The sequence below is a fragment of the Trachypithecus francoisi genome, unplaced genomic scaffold (genome assembly GCF_009764315.1).
Source record: "Trachypithecus francoisi isolate TF-2019V2 unplaced genomic scaffold, Tfra_2.0 Lachesis_group10, whole genome shotgun sequence".
Taxonomy (NCBI): Eukaryota; Metazoa; Chordata; class Mammalia; order Primates; family Cercopithecidae; genus Trachypithecus; species Trachypithecus francoisi.
In genome coordinates this window covers 66,040,361-66,064,194 of record NW_022681455.1, presented here as the reverse complement: position 1 = coordinate 66,064,194, position 23,834 = coordinate 66,040,361, and the positions used below count along the sequence as shown (strand labels likewise).

Genomic DNA, 23,834 nt, shown 5'->3' with positions numbered 1-23,834 from the left:
TTTTACATAGACTTACTCATTTTCTGCCTCCCACACTAGATTTTAAATTCCAAAAGGATGGGCATTTTTCTGTATATTGTTATGTGCTAACATTTTAGCATATAGTGAGTCTGGTGCAATAACTGTCCACATGTTTTTAATACATGAGGTTTACCAAGGGCTTAATTAGAAGCAGTGAGTTTAATATGATCAACTTGTGCCCTGGAGTCAACCAGGCCTAGTTTTCCATTTACTTTGTGAACTTTGGCAAGCCATTTAATTGCTGTTCACTTTGACCATCTGTAAATATCAATAACCTTTCATAAGGATTAAGTTGGAGGCAGTTAACTCACTCCTTGTACACAGATTCAATTCATGACAACTCTTTTTTATTCTTCACTTTAACCATTCTCTGCCTTGTATAAAATGCTGTGGAAGATCCAAAATTAAGAAAGAAAGAGTCCTTGCATTTAAAGAGATTACAATGTAGTGAAAGACATACTTCACACAGTATCTTAAGTATGGGAAGAATAGGTATAAGACATTTTCTTCTTAACTCCAGACCTAATACTAAACTGTCTACTTGGACTTTTTCATTGAATTTCTTTAGGCATCTCAAATGTGATGTATCCAAAGCTTAACTCTGGATTTCCACCCACTATTCATCAAAATATGCATTCCCTATGTAATCTTTCCCATTTCTGTAAACAGCACCTCCATCGACCCTTTACTCAAGCCAGAAATCCATAAGTTACCCTTGACATATCTATGTCCTCACTTCTTGAATCCAATTCATCATTATACTTACTGTTTCACGTCTAAAACACAGCTTAAAATTGTCTTCTCACGCCTATCTTGACTGTCACACATTAGTCCATCAGACCCTATCTAAATTAAAACAACTCACTATGTTCCCTGCTTCCATTGTTGTGCCTTTCCCATTCATTCTCCACACTGCAGCCAGCACAGGTTTTAAGTATAAATTGAATCATGTTGTTCCCAGGTTTCCTGTTATATTTGTATAAGATACGAAATCCTTTTCAGGGTCTCCCCAGCCTGGTCTCTAACTTTTTCCTCTATGTTAGCTCATGACCTTTTCCATTAAAAATTACTCTTCAGTCACACTTTCGGTCTTCCATTTCAACCAGCTCCTCTCTTGGCTAATTATTATATTGGGTCCTGGCTTGTTTATGGATCTGTAGATACTTAATCTTATATAAAAACAAAACAAAACAAAAAATATAGGTCCTATACCTTTTTTCGAAATAGGGAGAACTGAAGTATGTGTGCCTAATCGAATAAATTTTTTGAAGAGAGAAAAGGGGTAATAACAGCAATAGAAGACACCATTTACTAAGCAGTTAAATGCTCCTACCAGCCTATTACCTCATTTGATCCCACAACACACTCTGAACCAAGCACAATTAATTATATATATATATATATATATATATATATATATATATATTTTTTTTTTTTTGAGACGGAGTCTCACTCTGTTGCCCAGGCTGGAGTGCAGTGGTGCCATCTCAGCTCACTGCAAGCTCCGCCTCCCGGGTTCATGCCATTCTCCTGCCTCAGCCTCCCGGGTAGCTGGGTCTACAGGCGCCGCCACCTCGCCCGGCTAGTTTTTTGTAGTTTTTAGCAGAGACAGGGTTTCACCGTGTTCCTAGGCCTCCCAAAGTGCTGGGATTACAGGCTTGAGCCACCGCGCCCGGCCATCTTAGTGGTATTAGAGTAGAGATTTATGAGTTTATAGTTGGAATTATGAACAAACTAAAGAATGATGATTAATAAAATTAATACATCAACTCTATATTTGAAAACATCATTTCTTTCCCATATGAAGCAAGATTATTAAGGACACTAAAGTTCAGAAAACAATTTTGGTCTTTGGATTATTAAACAAACAGTCCCCACACAAACAATATCTTACTCTCCAACCCCACAAACACACACTCTATGATCAAACTGAGTGTTCTATTTCACTTTATATAGCTATGCTCTTTTTAACTATATACAATTGGCCGGGCGCGGTGGCTCAAGCCTGTAATCCCAGCACTTTGGGAGGCCGAGACGGGCGGATCACGAGGTCAGGAGATCGAGACCATCCTGGCTAACACGATGAAACCCCGTCTCTACTAAAAAATACAAAAAAAAAAAAAAACTAGCCGGGCGAGGTGGCAGGCGCCTGTAGTCCCAGCTACTCCGGAGGCTGAGGCAGGAGAATAGCGTGAACCCGGGAGGCGGAGCTTGCAGTGAGCTGAGATCCGGCCACTGCACTCCAGCCTGGGCGACAGAGCAAGACTCGGTCTCAAAATAAATAAATAAAAAAAAAAAAAAACAAAAAAAAAAAACCTATATACAATTTACCAGTGAACACTAATTGAGTTCCACAAACACTGAGTGTTCATTAGTAAATTCTATATAGCTAAAAAGAGCATATCAACCAATTATAAATTTGTTTCACTTATGTAGTCTAAATTATATTACAAAATAATATATTTGCTTCTTGGTTAAGAAATTATTTAAAAATAAATATTCCATATTTTTAAAATTCTGTGATTTTAAAGATATTTTAGATTTTCAGAACACATTTTAAATATAATAGATGTTATTTTGGGGCAATAAGGTAAGTATTTGGAGTTAGGAAAAATTAAAAGATAAATAATCAGGGAATTAATTTGGAAAAAGCAAAAGGTGACTATATAAAAGCTAGAGAGGAAGGTCAGACTCCGTAATAAAAAGTATAGATTCTTCAAAAGGAGGAAGGTTCATATTTCAAAGAGGAAAACTATAGCTAAATGGAGATTGAAGATGCTTACTAAACATTTTATAGTAATAAAGAAAAGGCTTTAGTATTCTAGTCTCAATATGTATTCCTACTTCATTTGAGAACCCTGTTAATAAATTCAATGAATCAGGTTTTGTCTGAATTCAGAATATATATTTGGAAATATAACCTATTATCCATTATAAATCACTCCCTTATGAACAGTTTGCTTCTACTTTGTAGTCATCAGCTATGCCTTCAATACAATACCGTCCAGTATAGACAAGTATATACACTTTAAATGTTGCTATTGTAGGATTCTCAATTCAGTTTAACTTTCATTGAAAGTTATCTTCATTCTTTAATGTAACTTCGAAAAAAACTACCTAATTTTTCCTTAAGCTTGTAATATGAATTTTAATGATAACTAAGACAACTGCATATCTGGTTCAAACACTGATAAGTATTTTAGAAGATACACACACAAACACACATTCATACCTGCTCTCTCGTGTACATATGCCATAGATCCAAACAAAAGACCAAATTAAAAATATATGCTAAACTCATCATATAAGAAATTATTTATATTTCTAAAGTTAAAGCTGTTCATATGGAAAATTTAATTGCAATGCAAAAGAACAAACATATGTTTGACTATTCAAAAGACTTCTGTTAAGGATAAAAATGAACTAATTCATTTATAAATTTCAGAGGATGTAGCAATACTATAGAATTATTTGATGCATTTATAGTGATAATTGGCAAAATTTTGCAGACCACAGTTGATGGAATATATGTTAAGGAAAGAATATAAAATTAAAGCAGAAACTATTTATTTGTATGAATCATTCAAGAGAGCTAGTATCTGACTAATGACAAATAACTGCATAGAAGAATAGCTTTTTAAGATAGTAAAATGCCAAATGCCATTGAAATCTTCATGGGCCCTAACTGCCATCACACCAGAGAAGGCAACCGTAAAACAGCTAGACAACACATATGGTTTTCTAGTTGGTCATAATATCTGCCTAGAAGTCTGGGATCTGGGTCTTCTTTGTAAAGTACACAATAAGTATAATATTTAGATTATTTTTAAAATGTAGAATACTAAATTTAAGTAGAAACTTTAGAAGCTCCCTAGAGGAGTGGACTGTGGCTGCAAGGGACTGAGCAGCTTCACCAAAGTCACATAACAAATAAGTAGCACGGCCCATATTTGATCTTGTGTTTGTACGTGCTAAATATATGTTACCTTTACTCTTGACAACTATATGGGGGAGATAACTTCCAGAAGGCTAGTTAGTCATGGTACAGTCAAGGTTTGCAGCCAGATGTCTAACTCCAAAGCTAGCATGTTTTAAAAGATACAAAATGGCATCCCTACTTGCACTGACATAAAAGCACCAGTCTTCAATCTGAGCCAGAATTTTTAGTTTTCAGTTCACATGAGTATTTATTTATTAGGAATTCAGTGAAGGAAGCAGAGGAGAAAAGGAATAATTTTGTCCAGATTTCTTGGTATAATAAACAAATTGAGACTTTTGAAAAGGTGAACTGAAATAGAAAAAAAAAATGAAAAATTGTTAAAAGGGAGTCAATACCTTTTTCTCTTCACTGGTTATTGTTAAATAGGCAGACCACTATTTCCATAGAGATGAGCAATTATTACCATAGAAACAGTTAAACTGGCATTGTTTTTTATATTCACACAAATTCACAGTAGCATCCTTTTAGTTCATTTGAAGAGCAAAGTTGAAAAGAAGGCATATACATAACTTTATTAATTTCAAATCATTGCAATATAAAACCAATAAAAATTAGAAATAATATTTTATAAAATTCAAAATTTGTTTTCAATTGACTTTAGATTTCACTTTCCCATTTATGTTATTGGTGTGAATCTACCAGATTTTGAAGGAGTTTATCTCAAAAATAACAATGAAGTCAAACAGGGAAGACCTATAATTCCAAGATCTTTCATATACGAGGTCTCCAGGGAAACAAAGCCACTTGCTGCTTAGTTTCCCATATAGTCTTCTTGCTCAATCCTATCTTTAAAAACATTTTCCTAATTAAAGTCCTCTGAAGATCTCTTGAACTAAGGCAAAGCACCAACCCCTTGATGCAACACTTCTCTTTATACCTTCCCTAGGGCACACAGGTCATCAAAAACTTTTTTGTAGAAACTCATGCTCTTCATAGAAAATAAAGAAAACTGCCAGAACAGTGGCTCACATTCTTAATTCTAACACTTTTGAAGGCCAAGGTGGGAGGATCTCTTAAGCCCAGGACTTCAAGACTAACTTGGGCAACATGGCAACCCAGTCTCTACCAAAAATACAAAAATTAGCCTGGTGTGATGGTGCATGACTATAGTCCCAGCTACTCAAAAAGCTGAGGCAGGAGGATCACTTTAGCCCAGGAGGTGGAGGTTGTAGTGAGTTTAAGTCATGCCAGTGCACTCCAGCCTGAGTGGCAAATTAATAACCTGTCTCAAAATGAAAAAAAAAAAAAGGAAGGAAAGAGAAGAAAGAAAGAGAGACAGAGACAGACAGAAAGAGGGAGAGGAAGAAAGAAAGAAGGAAAAGAAAGAAAGAAAGGAAAAATAAAGAAAGAAAGAAAGAAAGAAAGAAAGAAAGAAAGAAAGAAAGAAAGAAAGAAAGAAAGAAACTCAAACCCAAAATATTTGTGGCCAGGTCTACATGTTAACATGTAAGAAACCCTAGAATTCTTGAGCAAAAGAGACAGAGAGAGAAAAGAGAAAAGAAGAGAAGAGAAGAGAAGAGAAGAGAAGAGAAGAGAAGAGAAGAGAAGAGAAGGAAGAGAAGAGAAGAGAAAAGAGGAGAGGAGAGGAGAAAGAAAAGAAAAGAAAAAAGAAAAGAAAAGAAAATTCAAACTCAAAATGTTTGTGGCTAGGTCTATATGTTAACATGTAAGAAACTCTAGAATTCTCGAGAGAGAGAAGAGAAGAAGAGAAGAGAAGAGAAAAGAAGAGAAAAGAAGAGAGAAAAAAAGAAAGACAAGACAAGAAAAGAAAAAAAAAGGAAAGAAAAGAAAAAGAAAATTCAAACCCAAAATGTTTGTGGCTATGTCTACATGTTTTGTTTTGTTTTATTTTGTTTTGTTTTAATATACTTTAAGTTCTGGGATACATATGCAGAAAGAACATGCAGGTTTGTTACATAGGTATACATGCGCCATAGTGGTTTGCTGCATCCATCAAACTGTCATCTACATTAGGTATTTTTCCTAATGCTATCCCTCCCCAACCCCTGACCCCCCAGACAGGCCCTGGTGTGTGATGTTCCCCTCCCTGTGTCCATGTGTTCTCATTGTTCAACTGCCACTTACGAGTGAGAACATGCAATGTTTGGTTTTCTGTTCTTGTTTTAGTTTGCTGAGAACGATGGTTTACAGCTTCATCCATGTCCCTGCAAAGGACATGAAGTGACACTTTTTATGGCTGCATAGTATTCCATGGTATATATGTGCCACCTTTTCTTTGTCCAGCCTATCATTGATGGGCATTTGGGTTGGTTCCAAGTCTTTGCTATTGGGAATAGTGCCACAATAAACATACGTGTGCATGTGTCTTTATAGTAGAATGATTTATAATCCTTTGGGTATATATACCCAGTAATGGGATTGCTGGGTCAAATGGTATTTCTAGTTCTAGATTCTTGAGGAATCACCACACTGTCTTCCACAATGGTTGAACTAATTTACACTCCCACCAACAGTGTAAAGCGTTCCTATTTCTCCACATCCTCTCCAGCATCTGTTGTTTCCTGACTTTTTAATGATCACCATTCTAACTGGCGTGAGATGGTATCTCACTATGGTTTTGATTTGCATTTCTCTAATGACCAGTGATGATGAGCTTTTTTTTTTTACATATGTTTGTTGGCTTCATAAAGGTCTTCTTTTGAGAAATGTCTGTTCATATCCTTCACCCACTTTTTGATGGAGTTGTGTGGTTTTTTCTTGTAAATTTGTTTAAGTTCTACATATTAACATGGAAGAAACTCAAGAATTCTTGGCCTGTATCCTTATTGGAAATCTTAATTTTTGAAGTCATGTTTTTCTATTTGAGGACAGCTTTCACAATTCATGTCCGGTATAGCAAGATATACTATTCAAGCATACTCCTTCACCATCACTATTTCTGTTACAGTCATTTCACTCTTTGGTCCATAAGCTCTTTTCTCATACGTTGTACAGCTACAGCAGAAGTCAGCTTTTCCTCCACTTTTCCTATTCATGCTCCCAATGCTGCTGCACATTAATGTGCATTCTCTATATCATACATTTGCAACCTAATTCTGTGCGACCTCCTTAGGTTTCTTTAGACCATGAGTATTTTCTTAGTAAATAAAAAATTCAAAAGAAATTATGTGCCTTAGAATGAAAGGTTTGGCTATTTATGCCCTCTATCCTAAACAGTTGCTGGAGGGATGGAGACTGAAGGAATAACAAGAAAATTCATATTTTCATGATCTAAGATATGGTATAAAAGATTTACGAAAGCTTAATTTGTGTAATTAGCCAGAAAAATAATTTCAAAATTTTTAACAAAGTAGATACATATGAAGAATATTAGCAGAAAAGAAAACAAATGGTCAGGAGTTATTTTACCTTGATGCAGAAATACAGAACAGATGAGTATGGTTTCCCTAGAGTCACATAATAAAAAAATTACACTGAAGTTCATTATATAACAGAAGTAGGTTACAATGTGGTTGGCTGAGCCAGATAATGAAACAAATCTTTAACTCTGAATTATCAAGATGCAAAGGGGAAAAAATGCACCCACTCTGAATGGGAGGCACTGATGTAGGACAAATTATGTGGGTACCCCTCTCACCCAGGCTGAAAGGTTGTGAAGAGTAAATAGCATCATGAATATTTGTGAAAACATTAATTTGGGGCATGCTATGAAATATTAAGGATGCCATAACTTTTCTTAGAAAGCTTGAGGAATAAACGGGGAAAAACAAATAAAAATACCTTTCTTCATATTGTACTCAAATGGTACTTGTGAAGGAAGTTCAGAAGTTTAAAGCTAGAAATTGGCATAATATGTGATAATATAGAAAGTTTAGAGCATTTGGATTACTCAAAACAAAAAGGAGTATTAACAACGTTTTCACGTTTCTCAGGGAAAATAAGCATTATTTAATAATGACACCATGAATAATTGTGTCTTTGAGCATGGCTGTATAAAACAGATAAGATAAATTTAGAAATGTTATGTTACTATTTTTTTCACACCAGTTAACTTCTAAAAGAATGCAGGCCTACTAATAAATTGAAACATCATAACATGATCAGTGTTTTCGACACGAAGGTCCAGGGTTATAACTATGAGAGTAGTTCTATTACAAATAACATTTGTAAAGCTGTAGAGACGAGGATGTTTCACAAATATATTTCCAACTTAGATAACAGACTTCTATGGTATTCTTATTTTTAAGTTTTTATTAAAACAAAACAAAACAAAACAGAAAACAGCTTTCAAAAGAATGGAGCTGACTAGTTTCTTGCTGGACTTGGTTGAGATTTAAGAGTTCTATTCTAAAGGCTCCATGGCCTTCCAATTAAAAAAGAAACACAAAAATGGTAGGGAAAGTAGGATTTATTTCATTTGTTAGCTGGCAACTCAATATGAGTTACAAAGTCATTTTAATGAACAATTTCATTCTGGCTTTTGCCCAAGGATTTGTATGGTGGGATGATGACAGAATGCTGATGGCTTCTGAGGATAAAATTGCTCAGTCTCCTTGAGAACAGTAAAAATGAAATGGGCTTAAACTACAGGAGCAAGGATTTGGGTTGGAGTTAGGAAGGATAACATATTTTTAAAAAGCCAAAATAAAACTGCTTTGAATTCTAAACTTTACAGGCATTCAAATTGCTGCCAAAGTAAATTTTTGATATAAATCTGTCTTGCTTCTGTAGTTGGGTTCTTGGAGATGCAGTGGAGACATTTCCTTGAGGGCTCTCCTTCTTCTACACTCTATTTCTAACTATTAGCAAGCTCTTTCAGATCAACAACTAAAATATCTTCAGCATCAGACTCCTTTTCACTATTTCCACTGTCACTTGACCCAAACCTCTGCTCTCCCACCTGAGCAAGCACAGCACTGCCCTTCCTATTTTCACTCAAGCGCCAAATAGTCTATTATAATATCTTCACTTCATAGTCAGAATGAGTCTTTTATACCTAAATCTGATAATAAATCATGTGCCACATGATGTCTTCGTCACCTATGGACCCAATATGTGATGGTAGTCACATAAAATTATAATGTACCTGAAAAATTTCTGTTGCTTAGTATTTACTATGCTGTACATTTTACCATTATTTTAGGGTGTACTCCTATTTAAGAAAAAAAGTTAACTGTAGAACAGCTTCAGGCAAATCCCTCAGGAGGTATTCCGGAAGAAAATAGTGTTATCATAGGAGATGCCAGCTCCATGCATGTTATTTCCCCTGAGGACCTTTCAGGTGGACGGGAAGACAGTGACATTGATGATCTTGACCCTGGGTAGGGCCTAGGCTAATGTGTGAATTCATGTCTTGGGTTTAACAAAAAAATCTAAAAATCTAAAATTTAAAAGTTAAAAATAGAAAAAAGTTTTATAGAATAAAGACGTAAAGAAAGAAAATAATTTTACAGCTGTACAATATGTTTGTGCTTTAGGCAATGTATTATTACAAGAGTCCAAAAGTTAAAAAAACTAAAAGTTTATAAAGTAAAAGAGTTGCAGTTAGCTAAGGTTAATTTATTATTGGAAAATATATATTTTTATAAATTTAGTGTAGCTTATGTGTACAGTGTTTATAAAGTCTACAGTAGTGAATAGTAATTTCCTAGGCCCTCACACTCACTCCCTACTCACTCACTGACTCATGCAGAGCAACAGGGAGCTGTAGGCTTCATTAATTGTAAGTACCCTATGAGGGTGTACCATTTTTAATATTTTATACCAAATTTGTACTACAGCTTATCTATGTTTAGGCACACAAATATTTACCCTTGTGTTACAGTTGCCTACAGTATTCAATACAGTAACATGTTGTGTAGGTTTGTAGCCTGGGAGCAATAGGCTATCCTCTGTAGCCTAGACATATAGTAGGCTCTACAATCTAGGTTTGTGGAAGTATATTCTATGATGTTCGCACAACAAAATAATCTAAGGATGCATTTCTTAGGCTGTATCCCCTTAGGTAAATGACAAATACTTGTTAAGCATTTTGTATTCCTTTCACACCTCAGACAAATACCTTTTAGTTTCACTTCTCACTCCTTTTCCGACTTCATTTCCTCCCACTGCTCCTCCCTCAGCTATTCCAGTACTAGTGGTTTTCCCCAGTTCCTCCAATATATGAAGCACGTGAGTGCATCATGGTCTTTGTACTCACTGTTTCTTCTGTCTGGAGTGTTCTGCCCCTACATATCACTGCATCTCATGCTCTAAAGGTTCAGTACTATATTCAAACATCACTTTGAAAATGAAAGGCCCTCCCTGGTCATCCTCTTTGAAATGACACTGCTCTCTTGACTCATTAACTGCTCACTCTGTTGACTGCTTTATTCCACTTTGTAACAATTATAACCACTGGGCATGTTTGATGGCATTGGTTTGACACCTGTATCTCTACTACAAAACATAAATTCCATGAGAGCGAGAGGTTTGTCTAATTCGTTCACTGAGAAATCTTCTAGGACAAAACATGGCACATATTTACTGAATGATTGTCTGAGACCTCTTAAAGCCAGTTAAATCCATGAATCATTACCAATCTATCACACTAGTACTAGGGAGCACCTTAGCCTGGGGTTCAGTTGTGTGCAAGAAAGCCTATCACACACCTGGGCAGTTTGTCTTGTTTGCTCCTAACAGGGTCTGATATAGCCTTTCACAATGTCAACCTCCCCAGTGCTTCCACCCCAACCATGTGGAATTAGAGGATCCTAGTAAATACCATGAGATAATTTCTATTAAATGAGAAGCAATCAAAGAACTCTACGGCTGTATATCAAAGTTTAAAACTATGTTTGAACTGCTTGTTTTCTCAGGAAACCAGTATGTTAGCACAATAAAGAAACAGATATTTTTAGTTGTATTTTTTTCCTGACCTACAGAAAAACACCCACTAGCTTCAGGTGTTTAGCAAGGGTGGTAAAGAGCCAGAAGACAGAGATAGAACTTAACACATTTAGACTCAAATCTAGCTGACTGAACCAACATCAGGTGCTACAAATAAAAATACCAAAAAAAAAAAAAAGAAAGTTAAATTGTGTATTTTTCAGGCATGGTGTCAACAGACTACAAATGTCACATTTTTATAGAAAGCTAGTCAAACAAGAGATGGGGATGTGTGAATCACGAAACTAAGCAGCGACACAAAGGAAAATAAGCCTAGAAAGAAAAACCACTATATTTTAGAATAATATTGTCAGACTGAAAGTTAGTTTCTCTATTAAAGAACAAGATTTTCTACCAAAGGAATGATTAAGTTTGCCAGTGAATATAAGAAAGAACACAGGTTTGGTGTTGATGAAAAGGCATTGCACAGAGAAAGGAGATATCAACATTGTATCACACCATTTTTCAGGTTGAATTTGAATTCAATTTCAGAAAATATCAACTATGAATTTTCATCCTGACAAACCTAATATTCAATATTTTCTAAACCAACAAGACACAGGAATATCTACCTTTTCAAAGAAAAATATCTTACTATAATGCTTTCAAGGCACTAGCCTTATTAGATTTCTGGATAACTAAATTGATACGTTTTAGATTCTTGTATCTGTTAGGGCTTATATATCAGAAGAACTTTTGAAATTCCTTACAACTAATAATTATAGCATTCTGTATTTGAAGATCTTATTTAGCCTAAAACCATTCCCTTCTTATCTGATATTTTCAGCATCAAATAATTCCTAAGGAACAGTTGTGAAATAGCTGTTAAGTGGGTGTAGCAACATTCATCTGTCTAAAGTAAATTCATAAAGATTACTGTATCAAAATGTTAAGGGTGTAATGCATTGAAACCATATAAACAGCTTGAAAATTTAGGTCCTGTTCACTGTGTCTGCACTTTTCCTTAATCATTTTCATGTTATGGAATTGATAATTCCATAATATTTATCTTAATTCTTAAGACACTGAACTTTATTAGCAATTTATATTAAGTATAGCAATCAATTTGAAACATTCTCTCCATTTTATTAATTATAGGACACTGATTTTATTCTGTATTGTTCTGGAACTCCTTATACCTACTACCTCTGATACCTCTGACACCAACTTTGATTCTTTGTTTTTAATGTAGATATCACCTTACGTCTCTTCTATCTTATTATTGTATTGATAATTGAAAAAAACTTTTATAGCTTCAACTATCACTTTTACGCAGTTGATCACGAAACGTGTATTTATAGATTTGACTCCTCTAATAAAATCCAAGTTCTCATTTTATTTTTTTCACTTGGGGGCTATTACTTGTCTAAATATTAATATGTCAAAAATACTCACAAATGTGTGTTGAATAAACTTAATCTCAATCCCTCCAGTCTCTCTCACACCCCAGTCAGTCATGGAATCCTATCAATTCTAGCCTCAGACAGAGTCTCAAATTCATACCCACATGTCAGTTCCTATTCTTACCACCAGCAATTCCTGTCTTCATTGTCTTCCGCATGAATTACTATTAAAAGCCTTCTCTCTACATTTGGACTCACTATGTTGATGGTACTTCCCAATTTCAATCAATTCCATTTTCTCATCTTACACATGTTCTCCCAAAGCACAACTCTTACCAGGTAAAGATTCAGTGACTGCCTATTATCTTTAGAATTCAGAACCATGTATCAACCTGCCTTTCCAATTTTATTTTACTTCCTTCACTTCTATACATATGTGCTTTTATTAAAATAGACCACTTTTCCCCCAAGCATAATTTCAACTTTGACATCTCTATATCATCTTTGCTAACAGAATGTTCTGGACTGTAACCATCTATTTGCTACTTGCTCTTCTTTATGTTGACTTATCAACAATTCAGTCATTCTTCAAAGTCTACATTAAATGCTTCCTTCTCTAAGAAGTTTTTCTTGATCCTTACACAGAACAGCATCTCCGGGAATAAAGCACTAACATTTGGCTTATATGACACATAGCAAAGTGTATTTGATGTTTATTTATTGATGTAATTATTTTCTGTCTACAACTAGACTGCGATTTTCTTGCAGGCTAGAAGATTAGTCATTTATTTTAATGACCTGAATCACTTAGCAAAGGCTTTGCTTATAGTAAGAGAAAAATTCTTTTTGCTTTTACTTGAACGTAGTCAATGGGTGAGTAACATTGACACATCACTGATCTTCCTTGAATTCAGTTCAGTGAATGCAATTCTACTTCTAGGTTCTAAACTAACACAATTTCCAAAGAATAGGATATTCTTATCAATAAAAGCAAATGTAACATGCTACATGAAGCTATTGTGAAAAATATAAAAAAAAACTGAAAATGTAACAAATACTATAAATCATCACTGTAACTTTGGACAAATCGTTAGAATAATATAGTCCCGAGGGGCGGAGCAAGATGGCCGAATAGGAACAGCTCCAGTCTCCAACTCCCAGCGCGAGTAACACAGAAGACCGGTGATTTCTGCATTTTCAACTGAGGTACTGGGGTCATCTCTCTAGGGAGTGCCGGACAATCGGTGCTGGTCAGCTGCTGCAGCCTGACCAGCGTGAGCTGAAGCAGGGCGAGGCATCGCCTCACTGGAAGCGCAAGGGGGAAGGAAATCCGTTTTCCTAGCCAGGGGAACTGAGACACATAACACCTGGAAAATCGCGTAACTCCCACCCCAATACTGCGCTTTAAGGAAACAGGCACACCAGGAGAATATATCCCACACCTGGCCGGGAGGGTCCCACGCCCACGGAGCCTCCCTCACTGCTAACACAGCAGTCTGCGGCGATCTATCCGCAAGGTAGCAGCGAGGCTGGGGGAGGGGCGCCCGCCATTGCTGAGGCTTAAGTAGGTAAACAAAGCCGCTGGGAAGCTCGAACTGGGTGGAGCTCACAGCAGCTCAAGGAAACCTGCCTGTCTCTGTAGACTCCACCTCTGGGGACAGCCCACAGCTGAGGTCCAATAGGGAAAGCAGCGGGGGCGGTGCAGAGGCGAACGACTCTGTCTGACAGCTTTGGGGAGAGCCGTGGATCTCCCAAGCGGAGGTAGAGATCCGAGAACGGACAGACTGCCTGCTCAGGTGGGTCCCTGACCCCTGAGTAGCCTAGCTGGGAGACATCCCCCACTAGGGGCAGTCTGACACCCCACACCTCACAGGGTGGAGTCATCCCTGAGAGGAAACTTCCAAAGGAAGAATCAGACAGGTACACTCGCTGCTCAGCAATATTCTATCTTTGGCAACCTCTGCTGCTGATACCCAGGCAAACAGGGTCTGGAGTGGACCTCAAGCAATCTCCAACAGACCAACAGACAGTCCTCTGACTGTCAGACGGAAAACTATCAAACAGGAAGGACACCTATACCAAAACCCCATCAGTACGTCACCATCATCAAAGACCAGAGACAGATAAAACCACAAAGATGGGGAAAAAGCAGGGCAGAAAAGCTGGAAATTCAAAAAATAAGAGCGCATCTCCCCCTGCAAAGGAGCGCAGCCCATCGCCAGCAACGGATCAAAGCTGGTCAGAGAATGACTTTGACGAGATGAGAGAAGAAGGCTTCAGTCCATCAAACTTTTCAGAGCTAAAGGAGGAATTACGTACCCAGCGCAAAGAAACTAAAAATCTTGAAAAAAAAGTGGAAGAATTGACAGCTAGACTAATTAATGCAGAGAAGATCATAAACGAAATGACAGAGATGAAAACCATGACACGAGAAATACGTGACAAATGCACAAGCTTCAGTAACCGACTCGATCAACTGGAAGAAAGAGTATCAGCGATTGAGGATCAAATGAATGAAATGAAGCGAGAAGAGAAACCAAAAGAAAAAAGAAGAAAAAGAAATGAACAAAGCCTGCAAGAAGTATGGATTATGTAAAAAGACCAAATCTACGTCTGATTGGGGTGCCTGAAAGTGAGGGGGAAAATGGAACCAAGTTGGAAAACACTCTTCAGGATATCATCCAGGAGAACTTCCCCAACCTAGTAGGGCAGGCCAACATTCAAATTCAGGAAATACAGAGAACGCCACAAAGATACTCCTCCAGAAGAGCAACTCCAAGACACATAATTGCCAGATTCACCAAAGTTGAAATGAAGGAAAAAATCTTAAGGGCAGCCAGAGAGAAAGGTCGGGTTACCCACAAAGGGAAGCCCATCAGACTAACAGCAGATCTCTCGGCAGAAACTCTACAAGCCAGAAGAGAGTGGGGGCCAATATTCAACGTTCTTAAAGAAAAGAATTTTCAACCAGAATTTCATATCCAGCCAAACTAAGTTTCATCAGTGAAGGAGAAATAAAATCCTTTACAGATAAGCAAATGCTTAGAGATTTTGTCACCACCAGGCCTGCCTTACAAGAGACCCTGAAGGAAGCCCTAAACATGGAAAGGAACAACCGGTACCAGCCATTGCAAAAACATGCCAAAATGTAAAGACCATCGAGGCTAGGAAGAAACTGCATCAACTAATGAGCAAAATAACCAGTTAATATCATAATGACAGGATCAAGTTCACACATAACAATATTAACCTTAAATGTAAATGGACTAAATGCTCCAATTAAAAGACACAGACTGGCAAACTGGATAAAGAGTCAAGACCCATCAGTCTGCTGTATTCAGGAGACCCATCTCACATGCAGAGACATACATAGGCTCAAAATAAAGGGATGGAGAAAGATCTACCAAGCAAATGGAGAACAAAAAAAGCAGGGGTTGCAATCCTAGTCTCTGATAAAACAGACTTTAAACCATCAAAGATCAAAAGAGACAAAGAAGGCCATTACATAATGGTAAAGGGATCAATTCAACAGGAAGAGCTAACTCTCCTAAATATATATGCACCCAATACAGGAGCACCCAGATTCATAAAGCAAGTCCTTAGAGACCTACAAAGAGACTTAGACTCCCATACAATAATAATGGGAGATTTCAACACTCCACTGTCAACATTAGACAGATCAACGAGACAGAAGTTAACAAGGATATCCAGGAATTGAACTCATCTCTGCACCAAGCGGACCTAATAGACATCTATAGAACTCTCCACCCCAAATCAACAGAATATACATTCTTCTCAGCACCACATCGCACTTATTCCAAAATTGACCACATAATTGGAAGTAAAGCACTCCTCAGCAAATGTACAAGAACAGAAATTATAACAAACTGTCTCTCAGACCACAGTGCAATCAAACTAGAACTCAGGACTAAGAAACTCAATCAAAACCGCTCAACTACATGGAAACTGAATAACCTGCTCCTGAATGACTACTGGGTACATAACGAAATGAAAGCAGAAATAAAGATGTTCTTTGAAACCAATGAGAACAAAGATACAACATACCAGAATCTCTGGGACACATTTAAAGCAGTGTGTAGAGGGAAATTTATAGCACTAAATGCCCACAAGAGAAAGCAGGAAAGATCTAAAATTGACACTTTAACATCACAATTAAAAGAACTAGAGAGGCAAGAGCAAACACATTCAAAAGCTAGCAGAAGGCAAGAAATAACTAAGATCAGAGCAGAACTGAAGGAGATAGAGTCACAAAAAACCCTCCAAAAAATCAATGAATCCAGGAGTTGGTTTTTTGAAAAGATCAACAAAATTGACAGACCGCTAGCAAGACTAATAAAGAAGAAAAGAGAGAGGAATCAAATAGTCGCAATAAAAAATGATAAAGGGGATATCACCACCGACCCCACAGAAATACAAACAACCATCAGAGAATACTATAAATGCCTCTACGCAAATCGACTAGAAAATCTAGAAGAAATGGATAATTTCCTGGACACTTACACTCTCCCAAGACTGAACCAGGAAGAAGTTGAATCCCTGAATAGACCAATAACAGGCTCTGAAATTGAGGCAACAATTAATAGCCTACCCACGAAAAAAAGTCCAGGACCAGATGGATTCACAGCTGAATTCTACCAGAGGTACAAGGAGGAGCTGGTACCATTCCTTCTGAAACTATTCCAATCAATAGAAAAAGAGGGAATCCTCCCTAACTCATTTTATGAGGCCAACATCATCCTGATACCAAAGCCTGGCAGAGACACAACAAAAAAAGAGAATTTTAGACCAATATCCCTGATGAACATCGATGCAAAAATTCTCAATAAAATACTGGCAAACCGGATTCAGCAGCACATCAAAAAGCTTATCCACCATGATCAAGTGGGCTTCATCCCTGGGATGCAAGGCTGGTTCAACATTCGCAAATCAATAAACGTAATCCAGCATATAAACAGAACCAAAGACAAGAACCACATGATTATCTCAATAGATGCAGAAAAGGCTTTTGACAAAATTCAACAGCCCTTTATGCTAAAAACGCTCAATAAATTCGGTATTGATGGAACGTACCTCAAAATAATAAGAGCTATTTACGACAAACCCACAGCTAATATCATACTGAATGGGCAAAAACTGGAAAAATTCCCTTTGAAAACTGGCACAAGACAGGGATGCCCTCTCTCACCACTCCTATTCAACATAGTGTTGGAAGTTCTGGCTAGGGCAATCAGGCAAGAGAAAGAAATCAAGGGTATCCAGTTAGGAAAAGAAGAAGTCAAATTGTCCCTGTTTGCAGATGACATGATTGTATATTTAGAAAAACCCATCGTCTCAGCCCAAAATCTCCTTAAGCTGATAAGCAACTTCAGCAAAGTCTCAGGATACAAAATTAATGTGCAAAAATCACAAGCATTCTTATACACCAGTAACAGACAAGCAGAGAGCCAAGTCAGGAATGAACTTCCATTCACAATTGCTTCAAAGAGAATAAAATACCTAGGAATCCAGCTTACAAGGGATGTCAAGGACCTCTTCAAGGAGAACTACAAACCACTGCTCAGTGAAATCAAAGAGGACACAAACAAATGGAAGAACATACCATGCTCATGGATAGGAAGAATCAATATCGTGAAAATGGCCATACTGCCCAAGGTTATTATATAGATTCAATGCCATCCCCATCAAGCTACCAATGACTTTCTTCACAGAATTGGAAAAAACTGCTTTAAAGTTCATATGGAACCAAAAAAGAGCCCGCATTGCCAAGACAATCCTAGGTCAAAAGGACAAAGCTGGAGGCGTCACGCTACCTGACTTCAAACTATACTACAAGGCTACAGTAACCAAAACAGCATGGTACTGGTACCACAACAGAGAAATAGACCAGTGGAACAGAACAGAGTCCTCAGAAATAATACCACACATCTACAGCCATCTGATCTTTGACAAACATGACAAAACAAGAAATGGGGAAAGGATTCCCTATTTAATAAATGGTGCTGGGAAAATTGGCTAGCCACAAGTAGAAAGCTGAAACTGGATCCTTTCCTTACCCCTTATACGAAAATTAATTCAAGATGGATTAGAGACTTAAATGTTAGACCTAATACCATAAAAACCCTAGAAGAAAATCTAGGTAGTACCATTCAGGACATAGGCATGGGCAAGGACTTCATGTCTAAAACACCAAAAGCAACGGCAGCAAAAGCCAAAATTGACAAATGGGATCTCATTAAACTAAAGAGCTTTTGCACAGCAAAAGAAACTACCATCAGAGTGAACAGGCAACCTACAGAATGGGAGAAAATTTTTGCAACCTACTCATCTGACAAAGGGCTAATATCCAGAATCTACAAAGAACTCAAACAAATATACAAGAAAAAAACAAACAACCCCATCAAAAAGTGGGGAAAGGATATGAACAGACATTTCTCAAAAGAAGACATCCATACAGCCAACAGACACATGAAAAAATGCTCGTCATCACTCGCCATCAGAGAAATGCAAATCAAAACCACAATGAGATACCATCTCACACCAGTTAGAATGGCAATCATTAAGAAGTCAGGAAACAATAGATGTTGGAGAGGATGTGGAGAAATAGGAACACTTTTACACTGTTGGTGGGATTGTAAACTAGTTCAACCATTATGGAAAACAGTATGGCGATTCCTCAAGGATCTAGAACTAGATGTACCATATGACCCAGCTATCCCACTACTGGGTATATACCCAAAGGATTATAAATTACTCTACTACAAAGACACATGCACACGTATGTTTATTGCGGCACTATTCACAATAGCAAAGACTTGGAATCAACCCAAATGTCCATCTGTGACAGACTGGATTAAGAAAATGTGGCACATATACACCATGGAATACTATGCAGCCATCAAAAAGGATGAGTTTGCGTCCTTTGTAGGGACATGGATGCAGCTGGAAACCATCATTCTTAGCAAACTATCACAAGAAGAGAAACCAAACACCGCATGTTCTCACTCATAGGTGGGAACTGAACAATGAGATCACTTGGACTCGGGAAGGGGAACATCACACACTGGGGCCTATCATGGGGAGGGGGGAGGAGGGAGGGATTGCATTGGGGAGTTATACATGATATAAACGTTATGCACATGTACCCTAGAACTTAAAGTATAATAAAAAATAAAAAAATAAAAAAAATAAAAAATAAATAAAAAAATAAAAAATAAATAAATAAATAAATAAATAAATAAAAAAATAAAAATAAAAAAAATAAAAATACTTTAAATTTGATGTGACAGTAAACATATTTGTAATACAGAGCTTTTAAAGAATGTCAACTGTATGATGAATAAACAAGGTTTCTTTTCAAAAAAAAAAAAAAAAAAAAAAAAGAATAATATAGTCCCATTCCGTTGCCTTGTCATTCTAATAATGTCAGATCTCATACACTCCATTTTGTATTTGGAACTGCAAACAGCTGGACCTCAAAATAATGTACTTTTATCCTTTTCAGGGCTTCACGTTATTTGTTTTATGCTATTATCTCAAAAGAAATCCAAATACTTTCAAGTCATGAGTTTAAATTTATCATGAGTATATTTTATACTGTATTTATTGTAAAAATGTTAAGGGAATGAACAGTATCAAGAAAGAGAGTGGTTGGCAAAGCACAGAGGATGTGAAGGATGAAAAATGGGAGGAGATTTATTCGGCAATTAGAGTTTCCTTTCAAATAGGAGTCTCAGGAAAATAATAAGAGAAATAGGACTGCAAGGTACTTAAGGAAAAATGTTTAGAGGAAAAGTATAGAAAGCAAGTTGAAGTAAATCTTCAAATAATATTTTCATTGAAAAATAACTTTCTGTCTTGTTGAAAAAATAACCTTTTAAAAATATCTCGTATTAAATAATATGAAGATATGGCCCTGCAGACCTAATTGATACTAATACATTTTTTAAATTATTGATATATTGAAAAAGTCACATGCTTTTCCTAAAACAAAAACCACTTACCTATGCAGACAGTTAAAATATTTCAAATATAATTTTTTTAAAAATAGGCATATTGAAAATAGAAATCTTTCATAGACATTCATTTATTCATTTATACAGTAATTATATAAACTAGTAGAGCATTTAGTGTTTAGTAAATTTTCATTAACTCATGTATTACAACTTTCATGTGTCTATTTTAAATGTCATATATGTATTTAAAAATGAAAACTAAATATTCTATTGAAGCTTGATTATTTTATAAATTCATTGGTTTGAAATCCTTATTTGTAGACTATTTTCTTCCAAACCTCTCTTAAACGTTTTGAGATCATAAATCTTTTAAGAAACAGATCAAAGCTATGAACATGCTCCCTACAAAAATGTACATGCACGCATATATATCAAAATGTTCATAGAATTTTTTATCATATAAGAGCACTTCACTTATCAAAAGCTGATACAGATGGGGACATTTTTCAGAAAAAAAGAAGCTTCGAACTTTTTCATTTGAACTATTTTTGAAGAAAGTCTTTCTAAAATGTGTCACTCCTTTTTCTGAGATTTTAATCAGATTCTAGGAACTTTCATCTCGATGAATTAAGGCCACGCTTTTAAATATGAATTATTGTCCTAAGTCTTAGAACTAATGCTCTCAAACGTGAGACATGAGTTGTCATTTCTTTAGGAAATGACAATAAGGAAAAAGTACTTCTTTGTTATTATTGTTCCAGCATTTCATCTATTCTATTTGCTATATATGTGCCTCTAATAGCACTGCTTCTGCTTCAAACTCATTCTATTTAATCCAGTAACTAGAAAACAGAAATGCTAAAACTATATTTAAAGTTGAAATAAAATAATCTATTGGTTCTGAGAGTCTTTTATTAAATTGCATGGTCTTTTTGGCATTTATATTGGACTGTTCAACTCTTTCTTCCTTCAGGAGTTTACTATCTATAGTCCAGAAAAGTGAGGTAGCTATACATATAGACTTTATGAAAAAATAATGTATAATCTCTCTAAAATACATTATGATTTTTGAAGTTCTTTAAGTAATCTTAATCCAACACATTCTAAAGAAAATGGCCATAAGGAACAAACTTTCTTAGTTACTTAGTCTCTATTCATTTCTCACATGCTGTGTACATGCCTGTGTTCCTGCATACATGTTTGCTCGGTATAATGAGCAGACTGTTGGATAATTAATCTTTGGACTTAGAATGTAAGACAGAATGAGGGCAAACTCACATGTTTCACAACTTTCTGCTGTAAAATAGTCTCTATTCATGTCCATGCTCAAAAACATTGGAAATATCAGACAAAACATTATAATGTTTTACATATATAGTATCAAATTGGATAACATAAAAAGTATTAATAGTAAGAGATCATTATTCATATTACTTAATTTGATACTAGTGTATGCAATTTGGAAAACTCCTGAATGCTATGGAGCATAACCTTCAGTTCTAGTCACCAAACTACAGTCTCAGTCAGTCCCTGAGCTAACATTTGAGGAAATCAACAATAAATAAGATGTCTTTTGGGTAGTCAGTACAAATAATGTTTATAATTTTTACTCACAGAACATAACTTTTAATATGGATAAGTGTTGCTATATAAACAATCAGAAGGCAGAACAATCACACTATCCTCAGGCAAGATGGACAACGATATAGGACGATATTGACTTTATTTGCAGCATTCGATTGCTTTGAGTTATGCTTAATATACCTCTTAAAGTTTAACCACATTTAAGGGAAGAAGGCAAATCTAGATAATATTATCTTATTGTGAAAAAAATAAACAATATTTCCAAATATACAAACTTGGTAAGTCAAAGAAAAGTAAGATGAATAAATGATTGCAATTTATGGACATTTGTGAAATTTTTATAGCAAGTAATACTAGTGCTATAGAGAATGTGATATGCTGTGATTCTGAAACATAAATCCAAATTTAAGTTTAAATCCAATTTAAGTTTGCTAGACTCTCTGATTGGCTTTTTTATAGTTTTTTTTTTTTTTTTTTCTAAACACATTCTGCACAAATGCCATGTATTGATCTGATCATCCTTTTAATTAGCAATACCTTTTAGAATTAGACTTTAACATCTACAAAAAGAAGAAGAAAACAATAGTTCTTTGTTTTTCTATCTCATTTTAACTCATAAATTACTTTACCAATTGTCCAATCTGCCCCAAGATCCTTCATAACTCATTTCCTTCCCTTGGGAAAGTGGTTCTGACTTGGGTGACTAGCATCCCTGGAATCTTGCTAGGCTCCTTCCATGTGCCTTAAAACTCATAGCTGTGATTTCTAAACCTTTTCCACAGACATGATATACCTTTTCAACAAACTTTCTTTCCTTTATCTGCCCAGTCACTTTTATAATGGACATTTAATTGAGAATTTCTCTGATTTCTGAATTCATCTTTCAACAAAGATACCATCTTTGGTCTCTTTTTACTCTTAATTGTCCATAAGAAGGGACAGCTTCCTCCATTACTGAACTGGCACAAGCTGCTGGACACCCACTCTGGAGAAAAGTGTGGGCCCTCCAACAGGCTCAGAAGATACGTTAAGATGTTAAACTCACTGATAAGACCTGTGCTGGATGAAGAGGATATATGGGCTCCAAAACGTCTCCAGACTTTTGAAATGTCCATTACATAGACTTTCCTCAAATGAAGAATATTATCAGTAGTTAACTGTAACCTATTGTAATCTGAGGTCACCCTGGTAGAAGATATCCCAGGATAAAATGAGTCCCTGCAGGACTTAGGTACCTTCAGAAGAAATTAAGTATAAAATGAACCACCAAAAGCCTTAATCATAAAAAAAAAATTATGTTCTCTACCAGTTGAACTTCCCTAGTTAATTGTCCCACCAAAGTTGGTCTCTTCCTAATCCAGAAACTAAAGCATAACTATCTGTGAATACGAATATAGGCCAACATATGTTTATTTAAACATATTACTATCTATAGTTCAGTGGTTTTTATGTTAAGAGTATTAAAGTATGACAAATGAAAGAAAATAATTCTGAATCACAGTAACATTATCAGAAGAAGCTTTAAAGAAATGAGAAAACTGTAAGCCTATGCCAGTTCAATGTATATCATTAAGAAGACTATTTCCTTGCGCTTGTTAATTTTTAACCACAAAGAGAAATGTGTCATTTGGTTAATTCAATGGTTGTTGCATTACAGAATCCACTGCAGAGGGACCTGAGAGATCCACTGTGCACTGGAAGATATTCAGAAAACCTGCAGTGGCAGCAGTTGCACCATCATCTTAACCCTGGAAGGTATTCTCAATGTCCCACCACACACAGATTCAGCACCTGCCTGGGACAACCAGTGAGAAAGTAACTCGGCATCCTCAAGAACAATGTACGGAAGAGCGTAAAGACTAACGTGTTGTTTTCAAAATTACTAGTGTGTGTACACACACATACACATTCATAACTAGATTGGATAGCAATGAGCATTTGGCAGAATGAAAAAATAAATACATATTATCCTACATATACACGTGAAGACACACACAAATAGGCCTACAAGCAGTCATACAAATG

The 23,834-nt window shown here is 36.1% G+C and overlaps 1 protein-coding gene across 3 annotated transcripts in view; it reads right to left on the bottom strand.

Annotated features, from left to right (window-relative positions):
- The window catches only part of ADGRB3 (adhesion G protein-coupled receptor B3), a 771,030-nt gene that overhangs the window by 371,522 nt on the left and 375,674 nt on the right, over positions 1-23,834 (bottom strand). The gene's annotated exons all lie outside the window — the stretch shown is intronic.